Genomic DNA, 18,034 nt, shown 5'->3' on the forward strand with positions numbered 1-18,034 from the left:
CTCTTTTGCTTTCCAGCATTTTCTTCTTTTCTCTAACAACATTTGCAGTAACTTTGGTTCCACCCACCACAGCATGACAATGAAATTCTGTATTTACATTAAATACGTAATTTAGGTGAAGCTCTTATCCAGAGAACTAGCAACAGCCGGGGTGATTTAGTATTGTCCCTGAGCTGAAAAGACATCTGGATTTTTATTCATCAGACTTGATGTTTAACTTAACAAAGCATAAAGATTAGTTATGTAGTTTTGTATAAAAGGGCTTCAATTTATTCACAAAGCACTACAAATATATTTAAGTGTGTAAAATGTAGTGCAAGTAAATTATTTGGATACAGTTTCTTTTAAACTGGAATATACATAGTCCCTAATACTCCAGGCTGTGTCATGCTAGTTTATTTAATAATAAACATTAATAAGTTAACAAAATGTCTGTGTTGTGTTTTGTGTTTCATAAATACCTCAGAGTATCTAAGTAGGAAACCTTTACTTTGGATAGCAACACCAGCGTTTCCATTAATCAAAAAGAAATGCATTTTTTTCTTATATATATATATTTCATAATTAATTCATGATTCATTTGGAGAGAATCCACCAGATGGTGTTGTACTATAAATAATCGGACTCTGAGAAGGCAGTGCTGGATCTAACCAGAGGCAAGGGCTCTGAAAGCCTGGAATGGGGAGCAGATTTAAACCTTAGAATTACTTAGCTCACTGTTTAGTTTTGTTTCATACATTTTCTGGACAACAACACAACAATAACAACCACAACAACAACTTGCATTTATATAGCACACGTTATCAAGGCACCCTCTACAGTAAAGGGGTACCCTCACTTACCACCACCAATGTTAAGTAGCCTACCCACCTGGGTGATGCAGGGCAGCCATTAAGCACCAGAGCACACACTACTCACCAGCTTAAGGTGGAGGGTGAGAGAATACATGACTCTATTCAAACCTGGCTCCCTATATTTCTCCTGTACTGTAGGCTACTTGTACTGTACGAAGCTGAAAATTAGTTAAAATACTCCTGTGGTGCTATACCACGTAAAACACACCAATTAGTGTCCAAATGGTTACCGTGAGATGCAATGAGCAATGTCTAAATGTGATTACATGCGTTCTGCACAATAAAGCATATATACTCTGCAAACATCTCCGGTCTATTGGTGTTTGCAGATGTTTGACAATAACATACTGATTGAACCACTGTTCTGGGTGACTGGGCAATGGTAGCACTTTTAAAAGAAACTATACAGTAAGGCATATTATTGGAAATGTATCCCCAAGAGACAAGAAATACTATTGTCTGACTGGCTGGCAGGGGGCTATTCATTCTGTACATTGGGGCTCCTATGAAATAGATCTGGTAAAAAAATAAATGTTAAAAAAAATCACTGTCCCATATCAATGTACTGTAAACACACATTTTCCATATGAAAGTAGTACAACAACTTGAACAGGTCAGCCTCTTAAACTGAACTGCATTTCCCTTTTTATGCTGTGCATGCCTATTGCATACATACATGACTGGCAACATAGGGAATAAACAGAATAACATCCTGTAAGGTGTCCCGATATACAGAATGAATTAACTTTGCATCAAAGAGGCCTTTGCCTCAGTCTCCTCCATTATTTCCGCATAAGGACACCATGGCGGATGTTGTCCCTTACAGAAATCCTCATGTCATGTCAAATCCATTAAGTGGTTTTTAATACTGTACTGTAGTGAGAATGAGCATCAGCTATTAGGTACTCAAGGTCATGGGATCCATGTCCTAATGTTCTCGTAAAAGAGAAAAGATGGATCTAACACTTTTAAGTTGGTCACAATGTGGCATACTACTGCAGGAAGAACGAAAAGTGGGTTTACATTTCATGCTGTCTTTCCATAAGGGTAAGGCATTTTTATGGACATATCCATATCGTTATTTAGGTCAACTTTACAACTGAATATAGGGAATTGCCCAAGGGATATTATCAGACACCCTCCCTATTCTTATTGAGAAACCTATAGGCAATAAAAAACTGCAGGCAAAACCAGGTTTACCAAGATTCTGTCCTTTGGCTCCTGGACCATGATAAGCATAGCCTACTGTAGGCTATATACTTAACTGAGTGATTTAATTTTGGCTTATTTGAGAAAAAAATAAGTATTTTTTTTTTAAATACTCTAATCCCTCAAAGTATTTTGTTACAAACTACATTTGATTTTTTTCCAATCCTGCAAAATACAAATTAAAAAAATGCTAAAGTAAGTAAATATGGCTCAAATAAGTTCAAATACATCTAATTAAAATACTGTCCATGTCTGCACACACTACATTTTAAGATGTGTTGTGCATGCACTCATAAAGTAAAGTTCAGAAACTTAGAGTTTGCATTAGTTATTAAACATAAAAGTGATATAATTAGCTGGTCATACTGCTGGCAAAACCAAGTTTACACACACATTACACTCTAAACCCGAACTAGTTGTCATTACTAGAAAATTGTGTGGAAACCGATTGCCTTAAACCATTCTAGTTTTTACAAAACATAAAACTAAACAGGTTTAGTTGTGTCAACTAAAAACCTTATGTTGATGCTGTAGACAAATTAAGCTTAGTAGTCTTTACTAAAAATCTTTAGTTCACTTAACTTATTGTTTAAGAAGTTGCAGTTGTATAAAATAACTAGGTTAAAATGCATGTTAAAAAACTCATTAAAATATGAACTAAGTTCTGTAGAAAGGCCTATTGTGTTTTATTTTAAGATTAGGCTACTGTATTAATTTAACTGTTTTATTACAAATTGAAGAGAAATTCATCACAATGAGGAATGCCTTTTATTATTGATAAATCATGAACAAACCACATTTAAACTCCACATCCACATAAACTCCACTCCACATATTCCACATCCACTGTAGATGAAGAACCTATAAAAAAAAGACGAAGAACCTATAAAAAAGAACACAAGAAAACAAATTTTTAGTTCATGTTCATTTACTCAGTTGAAATAAAAGTTTGCTCTATCACCTATGAATGCAACACATAAGTGAATGGACATCGGCTAACATTAGCCAAAAGCTAACCAACATGTGCTGCTATGGTTAGCTAAGACTGTCTACAGACAGAAACATCAATTTCAATGATAAAGTCTGAATTAAACTAAGTAGCACCAAGACAGGTATATTTACACGAAAACATATGTGATATTGTTATAATCTGCCATACACACCCATTGGAAGGTAGCTACCATGAGCTAACTATCCGAAAGACTACTAGCATGCTAACAACGAAGCTAATGTTACCTTAGTTTTCCCAGATAAAACAAACATTTAGCTAACTATTGGTCAAACTGAAGATAATTTTCGGTTATTTCATCAGAATTTTAATTTTTCAACAAGTTCATCAGAAAGTTCACCCACCATTTGATGTAGTAGCCTATTTGTCACAGCAGCACGATGCATGGAGTCATTCATGTCTCTGTGTGGACTGAGAAGCAGGAGGAACGGTTGATGGGGAGAATTTTTATTAGACCCCTCCTCTGCCTTGCAAAAACATAACATTTATCGTTGTCTCTGCTTAACATGATCAGTGCACTGTATATTTCACTTAAATAGTACAATCAACTCATTTCTTTTAGTTATGACATAGAGTTTTCACAAAACACACAAATATTAGTAGTGACCACCTAACATATTTATTACAACAAAATCTGGGTTTAGGTATGAAATCAGTAATAACATTAATTTCAATCAAATATAAGTTCTTAAAGGGAACAAACAATACATGGCATTAAGTGTCAAACCATTCGGTATGAAACCAGCCGATGTCCCTGCCTCCCCAGTGTCAGGAGACAAATGTTTTATATTCTGCTATTGTTAGAGGACATATGTTAATCCATTGAGCTCTGCACCTGTGGGATTGATAGATAGATAGATAGATAGATAGATAGATACTTTATTGATCCTCAGGGGAAATTCAAGGTCTCAGTAGCATACAGACAACACACACACATTCACTAACAGCAGAAAAAGTAATTAAAAGTATATAATATAAAAACACAACTAAGCAATAAGGACAGTAGAAGATAAAGAATATACTAAATATACTAAAATACAAATTATACTAACACTTAATCTAAATCAATTCTAAAAACAGTATCCACATAGTGGTGATTAATCAATCAAGAGGCGCTTGCAATGACTGAGGCAGGGACTGAGCCTGTGATTCTCTGTGCATAGTAAGGTAAGGTAAGGTGCTCTGTGTGAGTGAGTGTCACGGTGATAGTGGTCATGGTGATAGTGCAAATGAGTCCAACAGTGCAACAGTGCAAGAATAAGTCTATATATCTATATATATAACTATTTCAAGAAAAGGTATAAGTGTGGCCACAGTTCGGTTGTGGCATGGAGGGAGGAGTTATGCATATGTGCTGATGTGCTAATATAGCACGCAAACAGTGAGGCAGTAAGACAGTGGTAAAAGTAGTGGACAGACAGTATCCAAACATGGAGGGGGTGAAGAGGCAGACAGACTATGCAGAGAAGTCTATCTCTCCTCTTCCCTTAAGTGAAGCATTGAACAGCTCAATGCCCCTGAGGACAAATGACTTCCTCAGTCTGTCTGTTGTGCAAGGCAGTGAGCGAAGTCTCCATCTGATCAGGCTCTTCTGCTTAACAATAGTGCTGTGGAGTGGGTGACACTCATTGTCCAAGATGTTGATCAGTTTGTTCAGGGTCCTTTTGTCAGGTATTGAAGTGATGCACTCCAGTTCAGCTCCCACTACAGAGCCAGCTTTCCTTACCAGCCTGTCAATTCGCCCCGCATCCTTCTTCTTTGTGCTTCCTCCCCAGCATACCACTGCATAGAAGAGGACGCTGGCAACAACAGACAGAACATCCTGAGGAGCTTGCTGCACACATTGAAGGACCGCAGCCTCCTCAGGAAGGAGTACAGTCTCCCTTGTCTCCCGTCCCTGTCCGTAGTGGTACCTTGATATTCTAAACAACACTCACCTTTACCTTAATATTCTACACCAGTCACTTTTATGTTAAAGGGGGACTATGCAGGTTTTTTAGCTTACAGTTTTTTCTGAATGCTTAAACACAACCGTGATTCTTATAGCACAATTTCTAAAACTATTAATACTTATAGCAAAACCACTCACTGAGTTCGCAAAACTAAAAGCACAAACATTGCTTTGCACTCAGTTTGTAATTTTGTAACACACACTTTGCACAACTGTAGGCACAATCCACTGCACAACACTCTGTTTGCAGAACTGTAAACACAACTCACTGCTTTACACTCAATTTCCAAATGATCAACACACTCCTAGCAAATCTATACATATGTATGGCTATTATTTTTACTATTTTGCCAACTCTCTGGCACACTTTCTCATGTGAAAACTGTTTTAGTTAATTAGTTCACTTTGCAATCAGCATAAGCACTATAAATAAGCCACAGGTAATGTACAATGGGTACAATGGAGGGAGCAGGAAGAGTGAGAAGTGTAAGAATTAGAGGAGGCCGAAGAATAGGACGTGGGGGTGAAAAAGTAGGAGGAAGAAGAGGAGGAAGAGGATGCAGCGGTGAAGAAGTGAGAGGATGACAATGACAAGGAGGTGAAGTTAGAGGAAGTGGACAAGGAGGAGCAAGAGGAGGACGAGGAGGGGGAAGAGAAAGGGTAAGAAGAGAAAGAAATAGCCCTTTTACAGGCAAAAAAAATCAGTCTACATGTGGGGATATTGTCATGTCAGGCCTGGATACGGCATTCCAGAATATATTTTTTTTTTGTCTAAGTGAAATTGCTATTTTGTGTTTTGACTTGAAAAAACACACTTGTGTTTGTTTTGATGTGTGTAAATATACACCAATACTTGAAGTTTGGATCCCTGTATGTTTACAGAACTATGACAAAAGTATGACTTCAAACTGACATAGTTAGTCTACCTTGTGCACAGAGAAAGCAAAAGTGTGTAGTTGGCACATTGTGTGATTATTATTGTGATGGCTTGTGTTTACTGTTTGATAAGAAAACATCATTTTTACGAAGGTGTGAAGAGTTAAGCAAGGTGTGTAGCTTTTGCAAGAGGACTACAATGTTTTGCTGATTGGGTGAAAAGTTTTCCTATTTGTGTGTAGAGTTTTGAAAAAAAAAACATAGTTACAAAAAATGTGCTTAAGCAATCAGAAAAAACTGTAATTTACCTTAACTTAACAGCTTCGGAATCATTGGAATGTTATATGGCTTTTTCTGGGGTGAATGGTGGCCGTCTCGCTTCCCTCTAGCGTCTGTAAGAGGAAAAACCAGCCTTGCAACCTTGGGCCGGCGAGCCGCTGGCCTCAGAGACAGGACATCTCGTGGCCTCGTGATATAACGAATTGATTTACTGCATTACACACATACACGCCAGGCACCGGCTAGAACATGGCAGTGGAGTGTCTCAGACATTCGTCATGGCAGAGCCAGCGAAAAGAAGCAGAAAGTGAGTAAACTGCTGTAGGAGGAACAGGGAAAGAGGAAACAGCAGACTGACCTATTGAGTAGTGTCGTAAAAAATATACTCTGAAGCTGTAGGGGGAGCTCTGCAAAGATACCTGCAAGCAAAAAGTGAGAAAACAGCAAAGAAATTGTCAAAACTGCATAGGCGGGGCTTTAATATTCTACACTAGTCACCTTTACCTTAATATTCTACACCAGTCACCTTTACCTTAATGTTCTAAACACGTTCTAAGTCACATTTACCTCACACAGGTCAGTAACCTTTACTTTTTTATTGTACACCAGTAACCTTTATATTCTACACCACTCACCTTTACCTTTATATTTTAAACACCACCCACCTTTACCTTTGAAATATAAATATAGGCTATATATGCAATCTATCTTGATTTCCCAAAGCAAACAACTGAATTTCTACAACTCACTTTGAGCAGCCCGCCTTCTGGAGAAATATGTGCATTATGTACTCCAATTCTTTTCCAAGATTCTGAAATATTCTGCCTCCTTTTATAGCTCTGGAGTTCTACAAGTCTTTTGGAGTCCAAATTGTCTTAATGTGACCTACAGCTAAGAATTATCAAAGCACGCAGGAAACGAGTTGAGACTGATACAAAAATATATTTATTATCCAAATTGTCAAATGTCACCAGCAGTCTCTAGAACAAGACTAATAAAAACATTCAAAATGTATTAATTCAATATCCTAAAAGTTCTGTATACATTTAAGTCTTTAAAAAACGATAATGACAGTTTGGTAGGGCACTCAACATAGGCTTCAAGTTTACAAAGAGCCTCCACAAAGATCAACCAGGACGGGGTCTCCTCACAATAAATAGTGGCACACAGGACACAAAAGAAAACAAAAGAAAGGGAAATGTACGATTTACAGCACAGCAAAATGGCCTGGACCAAGGTAAGGTGCACTACAAGCTGAGCAAACAAGGTGACCACAGCAAACACTTAGGAGTGAGGAGCCCTGCTTAAGATTATTACCTTCTGGGGATTAATGTAGTACTTAAAGCTTAGGTCTGAGGGTATCACAGCTACTGTAAGAGTCTGCTAAATGTTCACAGTGTAAGTGTACTAAGTACAGAGTTATAGCAAATCGAATTCAACCTATACAACGAGTCATAGAACCCTATGGCTCAGGAGTACCAGTTTCCAGTATGGATGCGCTAAGTCAATGGGTAAACCCGTTAGTAAATCTATGAACTAATACCGCCGGGAGCATATAGACCCTATGCCCCGGAGTAACAGTCTCCCGTATGGAAATACCGTGTGAATGCACGAAGCAGCAGTCAGTGATTCTATGAACTAATACAGCCGGAAGCCTAGACACTATGCCCCGGAGTAACAGTCTCCCGTATGGAAATACCGTGTGAATGCACTAAGCAGCCGTCAGTAACTCTATGAACTAATACAGCCGGAAGCATAGACACTATGCCCCAGAGTAACAGCCTCCCGTATACTTATGGTAGTATGGTACTTATCTATGATTTCAAGGTTTAGTTTCAACATTGGCCCGTTGCAAGGGATTGCGCTGTAGCCTAACATAGGCCTTCAAACACCAGTATGGACAAAATCAGTGTGGCACTCAGTAAAAGAAACAAACAGAACGAAAATAAACCAAGACAAAACAGTGGCTATTATCACTACCAACACAGTCGTTCCTGCTCCGTCATTGGCAACGCTGTTGACATAAACTCACGAACCCTTGCGTAAAGCAGTCCAACCTCCGTGTGGATGCAGCTCACACTAATAATGGACACAGCAAGGGTACGGAACCTCCAGTGTTCGTTTGGCATATCCCTTGTCCATCAACGTTACTATGCGCCCAGTCTGTGTGAAAGCCCCAGGGGCGGAGCCAAAGGGGTGGCCGGGGGGGCACTGGACCCCTCTGAAATCTGATTGGACCCCCCAGGTGCCACCCCAGATGATTGACATGTCACGGCACCGCACGTCTGGTTGAAAAGAGCCTGTTGCATTTTGTAATCGGTAATACCTGTTGACTGCTATATCCCTTCTGTGCAGTAGCTGGCGCTATGTATTACAAAGAGTTGTCATTCACCCACTGTCCACCAGCAAGCATTAGAGACAACAGAGAAGGAGAAGAAGAGAGTCAAACGCTCAAAGAGAATATCGCGGCAGGGAGGATTTTTTGCACAAGACAGCACAGCAGCCTACTTGACGAATAGTGAAATACACGTTCTAAGGTAAGTTTTCTTTTGTAAAAAATCATTGTTTAAAGTCACTTTTATGTTAAATTAGGAGAACGTTTTCTGTAGTTTAATTTTCTGTGATATGTTCCCCTACAAGCCACGAGTAGCCTATCAAGGTAACGTTAACATTACATTAGTAGCCTAGCTAGGACCTACATCTCATGTCGCCTGTAACGTTACAGATTAGCTGTTAGTATCAGCCAACATACATTTCACATCAGATTGTTATGTAGCATAGCCATATACTTACCGTGTTTTCACATCAGATTGTTATGTAGCATAGCCATATACTTACCGTGTTTTCCGGACTATAAGGAGTATGAGTCGCATCTATTTAGAAACTTCTTTCTCAAAATCCAAGATCAAGAACAGACTATGTAACTGGACACATAACGTTAGAGGCCAAAAAGATTGAGAATTCTACCGGGAATGTAAAGAGTCATTGCGCGGCTCGTCAAACTATAATTGGTGGCTCGCATGGTAGCTTTGGCGAGATTCCGCCAAATTTAGTTTTACTCATTTTGAGTAGGCCTAAACTGTTCGCCAAAGGCCATCATCTCTGTTGCCCCACCTTGATAAAAACAAAAGTAGGCTCTGATTTAGCCTAGTCTACTGTATGACTTCAACGAGGTGATCTTTAGTTTCGTTCTGCTTACAGTATCTCACTGCCACTTGCAACGCCTTTGAATGAAATCCGCTGCCCTGTTTACTGGCAATGCTACAGCGGACTTAAACTGCCACCTCGTGGCGATAAGTTGTAATACATTTAACGCAGCTGCGTGAATCACGGAACGTGCGAATGAAGTGGCCACTTCTAAATGGGACCCACTGTAGGCTATGTGGCAACACAGCCAATACATTTTTTCAAATGTGCTTCATAAACATACAATACTGCACTACAAAAACGCAAACATCTGAATTATACTTCTCCCTTCACCCGAATAATGAAGGTGAAAGGAAGTTATTAATCCTTAATGGTGTTTCCTAAAGGGGGTATTGTTAAACCTGCTACTACTAATACTACAAATACAACATGAAGAAAGTCAAGGACATGCCTGCCAGCTTCCGCTCATCCCAGTATTGTAAATCTGTAAATCTGTAAATCTGGTCTTAAATGAAAATGTATGGCTGTGTTATTTCTTTTTTGTGGGATGTCCAATTTATATGTAGAAATGTACATTTGCAAAGGTGACTTCGTATGTTGTCATAAAAGTGGCTCTCCTTTTGATTTTGCACTGCCAATGTGGCTCTTGTGAAAAAAATAGTGAGGATCACTGGCCTAAAGCTTCTGGCATATGATTCCGATAATGCGTGCGCGGTGTCATTTAATCATAACAGTCTGCATAATCTTTACAGCCAACCTTACAGTGTATCTCTGTAATCACTGTTGCAATGCCTTGTCATATCTGCCTCGTTTTAATGGTTAGAACAATGCTGAAGAGAGTCATTATTCTCAAAATAGAGAAGTAACAAGACTCGTGTACTTTTTGCATAGGGTGAGTTGAGAATGAAAAGGCAGGGGGAGCTCTATAACTACTTTGCAAAGAGAAGCAAGTCAGGCAGCCCTGGCATCAGCAGTCATGACAGCTTGCACACTAGTCAGGAGAGTCAACGTGAGATACCCAGCCCGCCATCACCAGGTCAGAGTAACTACAGAGGTAGTCCCATGTTCAGTAATTAATTTTAATTTTAGAATTTAGATTTTAAAGAATCTTCAGAATTTTTATTTAAAATGTTGGTTACTGATATTGTGTGTTTTTAAAATGATGGCTGAGTATTAAAATATTCTTCTACAATGTAGCTTCATTGAGGGAGGACACAGACACCTCTGACCAGGATGATGATCTAGAGCCAGTTCAAGTTGCAGTGGACCACTTCCCAGCTGTATCCACGTTTGCTCCTCCAAAAGGACCCAGTGGTAGGCCTACTTACCTACAGTTAAATTTGCTTTATGGTTGCAGTTCATTATTAATAATAATCTTCTGGATCCCTTAACTGTTTCTTTAAAGATTTATTATTTGTTTCCAGACATTTCAAGATCCAAAGCGGAAGGTCCTGTTCAGCCATCTCTTTCCCAATTCCCAAGAACTCAACATGGAACACGTAAGCGAGCTTTCAACAGCACCTGGTTCAAAGACAATTCTTGGCTTGAGTATTCAGTCATTCAAGATTCTTCATACTGCTTTGCCTGTAGGCATTTTTCTCTTCCAAATGCACCAGACTCTGCTTTTGCATCACCGCTAGGCTTCTGCAATTGGAAGAAGGCATTGAATAAAGACTCTGGTTTTAATCTCCACTCAAAATCAGAACTTCATATAAATGCAATGTATGCTTGGAGCATGTATAGAAGGGGTACAGAGATGAACACGTCAACGTTAAATTCGATGAATGAGAACCGTCAAAAGAAAGTGGAAGAAAACAGAAATGACATAAAATCGATAGCAAGTGTACTGCTTTGGACTGCAACACAAAATATTGCCCAGAGGGGGCATCGAGAGTCTGAGGACTCCGACAATAAGGGAAACTTTTTGGCCATATTGCACGAAATCGCAAAAGCATGACCAATTCATTGAGAAAAGGTTGGAAGAATGTGGGAATGCTAAGTACACCAGTCACCAAATCCAAAATGAAATTCTTCAGGGCTTAGCTGACATGGTACAGAGTGAAATCATAAGAGAAGTGAAAGAACATAAAGTGTTCAGTGTGATAGCCGATGAAACAAAAGACTTGCAAAAAAAGGAACAAATGTCTATAGTTTTACGGTATTATTACAATGGTGCCATCAATGAAAGTTTCTTGTGCTTCCAAGCAGCTGACAGTCTCAATGCAGCTGGTCTTAGTCAAATGATTATCAGTTGTTTAGAGAGACATGGTCTGGACTACAGAAATAACCTTGTTGGGCAAGGGTACGACGGTGCAGCTGTCATGAGCGGCAAACATTCTGGGGTGTCTTCAAGGATTCAAAGCCATGCCAGATTTGCATTTTATGTGCATTGTAATGCACATTGCTTGAATTTGGTGCCTGAAGTGGTTGACTTTTTTGCACTTTTGCAGCAGCTGTATAACTTTGTATCTGGCTCTTATGTGCATGTGAAGTGGCTTGCTGTTCAGAAAGAGCTGTACCCACAGCAGCAGCCTAGGGAGCTACAGGCACTGTCAGACACAAGGTGGGCATGCAGATACACAGCATGCCGTAATCTGAGGGACAGACTTCCAGCAGTTCTTAGACTGTTGCAGGATCTTGGACTTGAAAGAAGTGGAGATAGGTCAGTTGAGGCGAGGGGCCTTCTTTCTCAGATCGATTTGCAGTTCATAGGGCTGTTAGTCACATTTTGTAAAGTGCTTGGTGATGCCAAATGTCTGTCTGACATGCTCCAGTCAAGCACACTTGATCTAGCTAGGGCTGTGGATCTAGTAGGTGCACTTACAGATACTTTCCAGGATTACAGGAATGAAAAATACTTTGGTGAACTATGGAAAGAGGTCGAGGAGCTGGCTGAGCAGTGCAAAATCGGTGTACAAACACCGTCTAAAAGACATCCTAGAATCAGCTCAAGATTTCTTGACTCACTGGTGATGAGCACTGTAGGCCAGAGAAACTGTGATGATGAGGGCTTCCCCAGAGCACTTTTCTATCAGGTGATTGACTGTCTCACAGCTGAACTGAAGAGGCGTTTTTCAAAGAAAAGTTGTGAGATTATGCAAGGGGTGCAGTCTCTAAACCCAAAAAGTGCAACTTTCTTGAAGGAAGAGCCTGTCTTTGCCTTTGCACAGACCTTTGAGTCAGATTTAGGTGACCTCAAGCATGAGCTTCACCAAACCAAACGGCTTTTAGAAAGGAGAGTGAAAAGTGGATTAGACAGACCATCTACCTTGCTTGATTTTATTGTGTTTCTTGAACCTTACAAAGAGGTTTTCCATGAGCTATTCAGGCTTTGTAAGATTGCTATTGTCACTCCAGTCAGCACTGCTTCCTGTGAGAGAAGCTTCTCTGCTTTAAAACTTATCAAAACCCACCTCAGGACACAAATGGCAGATGACCGGTTAAGCCACCTTGGAACTCTCAGTGTCGAGTCAAGGAGGGCACATGCCCTCAACATTGATGACTATGTGACACATTTTGCTACTTCTCATCACAACAGAAGAATTATGCTCTTCTGAACTTGTGTTAGGTAGTTTGGCACTAAATTACTGTCGTGACTAGGCCCTACACTGTTCTACAAGTTTAGTTTGGTAGTCAGATTGTTCCTCTGGTCATGGTTAAAAAAAAAACTGCTTCATGTCATGTCAGTTCATGTCAAAATGGGGTCAGATTGTTTTGAACTTATGTTTTTATTATTATTATTATTTATTTACATACATACATACATTTACAAAATGGTAACTGATGAAGTATCTCAAAATGAAAGCATTTAATTTCTCATTAAACTTATATCCATGCATAAAATAGTACAGCAGAGAACAGGGGTGTTTTCCTCCCAAACCAAGTTCTAAATCCCAACCAGATCTGAGGGGCCAACCATATCAGCTTTCATTGGACCTAATATTTGGAAATTGTGAAGTTCTCACACTTGTACTTAAGCTAGTTTGGCTTTGTTGGAATTTGGAAAGTATCTTGAACAATGCTCTGATAAGTCTTTGTCTCTTTCTCTTCTCAGATTGCTGTTGGACTTACAAGTGATCTACACTTCTGATTCAGTGAGGAGAAAGTAATCACTTGTGTCTCTGTTAGTTTTGGGGTGCTGTGTGTGTGTGTGTGTCTCTGTCTGTCTGTGTGTGTGTGTTTCTGTGTTAGTTTTGGGGTGCTGTGTGGGTGTCTTTTTTCACTTTCTTACTTAATTACTGTCATGACTAGGCCCTACACTGTTCTAAAAGTTTAGTTTGGTAATCAGACCGTTCCTCTGGTCATGGTTAAAAAAAAAAAAACTGCACTACTTCATGTCATGTCAGTTCATGTCAAAATGGGGTCAAATTGTTTTGAATTAGTTTTTTATTATTATTATTTATTTACATATTGTACATTTTGTATTAACATTGTTAATAAACTGTAGATGTTATACACAAATCTTCTCCCGTGTGCTTAAGATGTACTTTACGAAAATATTTCAACATTTACAGATTTTGATTGCAATTTATTGTGTTTCTTGAACATTCATTGTCGTAGTCTGTGGACCCCCTGAAATAGCTTTGGCCACCCTCTGGCCACCCCAAGGATAAAAGTCTAGCTCCGCCACTGGAAAGCCCTAAACCACCACAGTAGTCGTCCTAAACGAGATGCTATGCTTCATTGCTGAACTGAGGACAAGTACTCTATCAGCGACGACTCGGCAAAAGCACAGGTGCTGCCTTATGTTAATGAATAACAAACGAGATCAAAACGATACTTTGCCACGGACACGAGACTTTATTCGTCCCGTCAATCACTCTGTCAAAGTAAAAGCCCCCTCCCCAAATCAACAACAGCTCCTGCTGCAGGCTACATTAATATTATACTATCCAATAGGAATGTTGAGTGTAAATGACAATAACATCTCAGGTAAGGTTTGTAATTTTATTGCCTAAATAACGTAGCCTAAATAAAGACATTAAAACCATGCCAAAATCAATCAGTTCCTACATATACCAATTAATAGGCTGAACTCTTTGCCCCAAAACTGTATAGCCTAGGCCTAGCAGTTCCTGTGACTCAAGGCAGAGGAGAGCTCCATATTACCCTATATCAAAGATTGATCTTGTAATTTCTTAAGATGCATTTCTTAAAAACATTTCTTTTAAATGTAGTTCTATAGTTTTAGTGCCACCAGTCACCTCCCACGTGGCTGTTGTGCCCAGCTTGATGCCCAGACTCTCCTGGTGCAGGCACCACGTCTGGACTTCTCTCGCCTCTCCGATCCAAAGTCCACAGTGCATCCATTGCTGGGGTCTGTTCGTGGGTCTGATAAAATGCCTCTTTAGCAAGTGCAACTGTGGACCTAAAAATAGATAGTAAAGACCGATAGTTATTGAGATCATTTGCATCTCTGGATTTATGCCATTTTCTCTCAGCAGCTCTGAGTTCCCTTCGTTCTGAACGCATACTGCTTGTGAGCCATGGGTGATGGGGTTTTGGACGAGTGGGTCTTGTGGACAGGGGACATATGATCAGTGTCGGCATTGGACGTGCAGTGTTCCCACAATCCTCAGACTCCTTCAGATCGCGCTCCTTACATGATGTTCTTTTACGTCTTCTGTGAGATAGCCTATAATGTTAACATAGTTGTCCTTCATTTGCATTGAAAATAAATCTCTGATGCTGAAGCATAAATTAGGCTAATAAACACATAGACTTTTCTGAGAAGTAGCCTATTAGGCTAGCCTAAGAAGACAGTTATGTATATAAGTCATCATTTCTAAGGCGGGGGGAAATACCTATTATTCAGCAACTATTCAGAGGCCATTTTTTGGCGGAAGATTGATGATGATAATAATAATAATCATTATTATTATTATGATTAATAATACTAGTATTGTTATTATTGTTGTTGTTGTTGTTGTTGTTGTTATTATTATTATTATTATTATTATTATTATTATTATTATTATTATTATTATTATTATCTATTAATTATCTAGAATGCACAACATTTCAGTTGTGTAGGCTAGTATTTTCCTCCTTAGAAATTATGACTTCCTTGGAGGTTTACACATTAGTTCACATAGCCTAACTGTCTTCTTAGACTAGGCTACTAGGCTACAGTACTTTTCAGAAAAGGCTATGTGTTTATTTTTTATATATATATTTATGCTTCAGCATCAGAGATTTATTAATTAATGCTTCAGCATCGGAGATTTATTTTCAATGCAAATGAAGGACAACTGTTAACATTATTTTTCATCATCTATCAATAGCTTATAAAATATAAAAAAAATATCTTGAATTCCCAAAGCAAACAACTAATATTCACTGCAACTCACTTTCAGCAGCTTGCTTCAACTGGAAAGAGTCATATAACCATCCCAATGACTCCGAAGCTGTTAAGTTAAGATAAATTAAGCTAAAAAAACAAAACAAAAAACCTGCATAGTTCTCGTTTAAGGCATTTTGTGTGTGAATGGCAATAACACCTCAGGGCAGGACATGCAAGAAATATCCTGTAGCCTATGTTTTTAATTCTATTGAAAATACTACTGAGAAATACATTCAAAGTAAATATAAGCATTAAAACCATGCCAAAATGACTAAATAGAACAATTTAAAAGCTGAACTCCTTGTTCCAAGCTGTAGCAGTGGCTCAAGGGAGAAGAAAACTTAATAGTATACTATCAATGTTATATGCGGTGCATACAAAGTTTTAAAAAAGTTTAAAAATATGTCGATTTTATATCTTTCCTTGTGCATTATAGAATGCTGCTTGTGTGTACCTCAGCTCCTCCCCATGGTCTAACATAAGTTACAAGCATGTGTCCTGCTTGACTTTCTGTTCCATAAGCAGGTCCACTGAAAGATCTGAGGTGTAAACTGAAGTTGGCCACCTGCCTGATGAGCATCAGTAACTGGTGACACCTACATTTGGTCAGATTTGTACCTAAAATCTCTGCCATACCAACAGGTAACAGACTCACATTATTTTTATGAATTGAAACAGAGACAAAGTTTTTTTTATTATTATTATTGAAAATTCAACTGCAAAATACAGTATGTGCCCCGTTCAAAATGAAACTGCATTCAAATAATACAAATGCTTAATCAATAACTGTAAATAAAAGAAGTTATAAGCTAAACTCCTCGTGCCAAATTTTATAGCAGTTCCATGACTCAGTAAGACAGAGGTGAACATCACACCCTCTACACATCCATGGGGATTTTCTTGCAGTACACACAGCACTTGCTGCCAGAAGAACCCATGTTCTCCAAAGTTGCTTGGACCCAAAGACTATGTGCATAACGCAGTCTTCCTCTGGATGAATGATGGCATGTGGTGTGTATTGTGTGACTGTCCAGTGTGCCTGTGAAATATGTATGTTGGTTGATCGTATAGTATGCGTGCTGATCATGTTGTTGATTGTGTCCCTTGTCCCTTGAATCACTGAATAAGCTACTGTAATGCGCCCTTTTAAATTGCCCTTTGGGGACAAATAAAGTGCTTTGAATTTAATTGAGGGGCATTTTCTGATGGACTGCACAGCAGTGTGATTAGCTCCTCCAGGAAATACCTGTGGCTCATGCTGTTCTGCCTGAGCTCCTTTTGCAGAATGTAATTGGTTGCAGTAATTTCCAGGAAGTTGAAAAATTGGTGCCACTTCATATTTCCCTGATGTGTTGTGTTGTACTAAAACCAGGCGCTCTGACCTAACATCTCCCATGTGGCTGTAGTAGTCCCCAGCTTGTTGACGTGAGGCAGCTCTCCTGGTGGCTGTACCGCGTCTGGATCTCTCTCTCCTCTCAAATGCAAAGTCCACAGTGTATACATTGCTGGGGTCTGTAATCACACTTACAGTAGTTGGCTTGCCAATCACATGCTTTGTCAGTCCAGTGTGTCCCTTGGACGCCACTACCCCTTCATCCACAGCAACATTTCTGCCAGGATGGTGGACTGCAGAGGCGTCCTGAATGGTGCACATTTTGAGGGGTTTGAGCTGAAACAGTCCGTCATGCTCAGAGGTTCCATTCTTGCGTTCACTGTGTCCTCGTCAGGGTCACTCATGTGGACATATCTGGATATGGCCACGAACCTGCCCATTCCCATGACTTGTGCCGGGAAGGCTAGTTGGTTAGGGACTGTTCGTTATATGTTGTTACAGGTAACAACAGGACAACACAGAGACAGGCTAGATGGCAGGACTAATGTTATAAGCGTATTAATATGGGATATTCTACGGGAAAATATTAAAACGGCAAGACAGCGGGGGAAAGTTAAAATACGTGATAAACCCGGAAAAAGTTGGCATGTTAGGTATGTTTCGGTCCCTGTGATTATTTGTGAAATTGTGCAAACAGCCTTTTCAAGTCATTTGAGAAGGAAGGAGTGGTAGCATGCACGCTCCCAAATTGACGCTCGTCTGAGAAATTGCGTTTTGGATAATGTTCAGCTTCGGCAGCTTTACAATGACTGAGGAAGCCTAGAGACGAGTCCATAGCAACCAGTTCATGTGTTGAATGTGTTCTTATTACCCAGTGTGCTTTGTTGAATGGTCTCAATGTTTTATTTCATGTGAATACTATTTACTAGAGGAGTAACTTATTTCAAGTAGGCTAATGCAGATATGCAGGAAGTGTGCATTTAGTTTCCATGCTTATTGTGCTTCCACAACAATGTTAGTGAGTAAATCTACT

The 18,034-nt window shown here is 39.4% G+C and overlaps 1 long non-coding RNA gene across 1 annotated transcript; it reads left to right on the plus strand.

The window, feature by feature from the left end:
- Positions 1 to 7,617: 7,617 nt before the first annotated feature.
- Positions 7,618 to 13,665, plus strand: LOC125290983. The gene is made up of 5 exons (XR_007192902.1): positions 7,618 to 8,715; positions 10,217 to 10,361; positions 10,523 to 10,639; positions 10,750 to 10,824; positions 13,380 to 13,665. It is a non-coding gene; the product is annotated as an uncharacterized LOC125290983 (long non-coding RNA).
- The last annotated feature ends 4,369 nt before the right edge of the window (positions 13,666 to 18,034 follow it).

This window comes from Alosa alosa, chromosome 2 (genome assembly GCF_017589495.1).
Source record: "Alosa alosa isolate M-15738 ecotype Scorff River chromosome 2, AALO_Geno_1.1, whole genome shotgun sequence".
Lineage (NCBI taxonomy): Eukaryota > Metazoa > Chordata > Actinopteri > Clupeiformes > Clupeidae > Alosa > Alosa alosa.